At 41.0% G+C, this 3,830-nt stretch overlaps 1 non-coding gene across 1 annotated transcript; it reads right to left on the reverse strand.

Annotated features, from left to right (window-relative positions):
• Positions 1–463: 463 nt before the first annotated feature.
• LOC143979937 (U2 spliceosomal RNA) lies at positions 464–654 on the reverse strand. The gene has a single exon (XR_013274147.1). It is a non-coding gene; the product is annotated as a U2 spliceosomal RNA (small nuclear RNA).
• Positions 655–3,830: the final 3,176 nt, after the last annotated feature.

The raw sequence follows: 3,830 nt of genomic DNA on the forward strand, positions 1-3,830 counted from the left end.
GGAAGCGCGGCTTTTGAATAGTTGAATGGCCGCCGTCTGTCTGCCTGACACGCTGATCGGGTAGACAGACGGCGGTGACTCGAGTATAAGCCGAGGGGGGCACTTTCAGCCTCAAAAAAGAGGCTGAAAATCTCGGCTTATACTCGAGTATATACCGTATATAGTATACATAAAATAACTGGATACATGAGTTGAAAAAATATTCTTATGACAATAAAGAAAGCACAAGCCTATACATGATCAATGTAGGTACGCGTTTTGGAGCTGTGAAAAGTCTCCTTCTTCAGGGGTGTAGATATAATATAGATACAAGGAATCTATTAAATAACAGATGGCAAAATGTTAGGACATAAAGGCGATCAAACAGGCATATAATAAAGCATAACAAGTCGATTGCAAGAAAGATAATACTCACAGAGCTTGTGACAACAATTAGATGTATCCCATAGTTCTTTTTTTTTTTTTTTTTTGCACCGGTCCTGGAGGTACTGCAATACCAGGTCGATGCGTGGAGTGGACAGAGCAAGCTCTTCTTCCATCTCCCTGTTCTAAAAATCCATTTAATATATGGTCCCCAGATAGGGGACGTATCAGATATTAAACTGATAAGAACAGATACTACACTTGATCTTAGCCAAAAGGCCGAGAAGCGATCCATAGTTCTTATTTTTTTAAAACAAAGGCAGTGGATGATCTCAAATAAATAGCTTATTTTGCCAGTATTCAGGGCTTCTCAAGGGGGGGGAAGAGAAAAGTGGGGAACGTAGTACAACTCAGCTGTACCATTAATCTTCTATGGTTGTTTAGACCGGGAGGGATCCCAAATAATCTCCCTGGAAAACCCCTGTAAAGGAGAATAAGGGGAAAGATAGTAATTGGGCAGAATCGCAGGGAAACACTGGGGCTGAATATAAAGTGCTGGGTGGAGATTTGGGTGGAGAGGCATGGGAAATGTGCCTGCAATCCAGCCCCCTTAGCTCAGTTTCACCTTCATGCAAACTGTCAAAGATGCTTCTGTTACAGAGAGCTTACCGAATGCCAGTGCAGCGATTTAGATGGGGCAGAAATGAGTTTCCCAACTGCCCTAATTGTAGAAGACAGGAGGGTGACCTAATTCACTTGCCATGAAGATGCCCAAAACTCTTTCAGTATTGAAAAGAGGCTACTGTTACCATATCTGCTGTGTTTTCACTTACAGTTCTAGTGGATCCTAAAGTTTTGGGAGCAGTTGATGAAGAATGTTTCCCATCACGGATTCACATAACCATAATCCAATTATTGTGTATAGCCGTAAACAAATTTCTCGATTTTGGTTGTCTCCTTACGTCCCTACGGCAAAACTTTGGATTGATCAGGTTAACTCTATTCTGATACTGGGAAAACAAATGTATTAACATATGAATGCACATTGTAACTTTTATTCTCTATGGCAAGCTTGGCTTGAAACCCCAGGACTGACCCCTCCCCAATTGGTTCTAGAGCGATTGTTACAAATGTGATGAATAGATATCTCATTTATGTACTTATTTCTTGTTTTTCAAGATGATAAGAAGCAAACAGCATACATTTTTTTATCATTTTATACTGTGCCTTAAATTAGGATTGCTAACTCTATATAAATATGGTATAAAAGGTGGATGGGCTGTGACCCTAATGCCCGTACTTTCAAGGTCTCTGGTTTTCTTTCTGCTTTCTTTTTTTGCTTTTTATTGTTCCATTATATATCTTATTAGTCAATGTTTCATGTCAGTGCTACCTTGAGGAACCAAAATACTTTACTGTACTTTGATATTTCGCTCATCTTTCTGCATTTGCATTTGTATTTCTATTATACAATTTGAGAAGTCTTCATAGAATGTCTTTCTTTCTTTCTTTCTTTATTGTATAATGCTATTTCACTTTAAGTTTTTTAGTAATTTTTTAAGATTTTTTTTTCTGATTAAAAGAAACCTAAAAAATAACGAGGAACCTTTTTATTTTCATGTTGGATAACCATTGTAAGGTTTATTTTTTGCCATCTTTGCCCCATTGGGGAGATTTCCTTTCACTTCCTGCCACATAGTCAGAACAGGAAGTCAGAGGAAATCTCTTAAAAGTGAGGGAATCCCTGGTTGTCATCAGAGTCACCAGAACGGGTATCCCCATTGGAAGATTTCCCACTATTGCCGGTCTGGGGACAATCCAAAATTTGGACTTTTGCTTTATGGTAAACATAATAAATAGAGAGGAAGCAATAAAAACCTGACAGGTGGTCGAATCCCTCTCCACTACATCCAAAACTTAAAAAAAAAGGTTTTATACTTTAATATGACAAAATAAACTGAAGACATTTATCTTTGATGATCTTAGTAGCTACATCTTACCTTGAATTTTCTGAGGTGCCTACATCACATACCATACAGATGTCGGCTATATACCAATATTTTTCTAGTTTTGTTTTACTAGTAAATACCCCAGATTCCAGAGTTTATTTACCTGCAGACATATGTTATATATATATATATATATATACGTGTCACTCCTTGAGGGGAAGCACATTTTTTGGGGGTTTTTTCGGTATACAAAATGTAGTTTTAACCACTTTCTTACTGGGCACTTAAACCCCCCCCTCCTGACTAGACCAATTTTCAGCTTTCAGAGCTGTCGCAATTTGAATGACAATTGCGTGGTCATACAACACTGTACCCAAATGAAATTTTTATCACTTTTTTCACACAAATGGAGATTTCTTTTGGTGGTATTGAATCACAGCTGGGGTTTTTATTTTTTGCTAAACAAACAAAAATAGGCAAAAATGTAAAAAAACAAAACAAAAAAAAACATGTTTAATAGTTTGTTATAAAAAATTTTAAATGGATAATTTTTCTCCTTCATTGTTATTCACTGATGAAGCTGCACTGATGGCCACTGATGGGCTGCACTGATGGGCACAGATAAGGCGACACTGATAGGCACAGATAAAATTACACTGATGGGCACTGATAAGATGGCACTGATAGGCACAGATAAGATGACACTGATGGGCACTGATAAGAAGGCACTGGGTGCCACTGGTGGGCGGCACTGGTGGGTGGCACTGTTAGATGCCACTCATGGGCACTTGTAGGTGGCACTGATGGGCACTGGTAGGTGGCACTGATGGGCACTGGTGAGTGCCACTGTGGACACTGGCAGGTGATAGTGATAGGCAGCACTGGTGATGACACACTGTGGGCACTGATAGGTGGCACTGATGGGTGGCACTGTGGGCACTGATAGGTGGCACTGTGGGCACTGATGGGTGGCACTGGTAGGAAGTGGTAGGTGGCACTGGTGGGCACTGGTATGTGAGGCTAGTGGGCACAAAAGCCTCTCCACAATCAGGACCGATGTCCCTCTCGCAGCCGCCGGCGATCTGATTTTTTTTTTACTCATGCTATCAGTGTGAGGAGAAAAAATAGCTGATTAACTGCTCTGTTTAGGTCACATGATCAGCTGTCATTGGCTGACAGTTGATCATGTGGTAAGGGTTTGGGATCAACCCCTTACTCAGATCTGTGATCAGGCATAGACAGGCCGCTCATGCACGGGAGGACGTCCATGGATGCCCTCCTGGCAAACTAACTCCGGCCATAGCGTGGACGGCAAGTAGTTAAAAGGAAAGTATACTGGTGTTGTTATGTACCTGGTCAGAGGCCGAAGTGCTGAGAGGGCTCCCCTTGTGGCAAAGTGCAGTACACCCCTGAAAATGGTACAGGAGGTGCAGTGCCCAAAGAAGCACAGGTTGCCAGAAGGGTACTAAAGAGTTGGACCAGTAATCACCTGATGAATACTGGGACAGGCCAGATACA

The sequence above is a fragment of the Lithobates pipiens genome, unplaced genomic scaffold (genome assembly GCF_037356315.1).
Source record: "Lithobates pipiens isolate NorthernLeopardFrog02 unplaced genomic scaffold, aLitPip1_a1.2 Scaffold_13, whole genome shotgun sequence".
NCBI classification, from domain to species: Eukaryota; Metazoa; Chordata; class Amphibia; order Anura; family Ranidae; genus Lithobates; species Lithobates pipiens.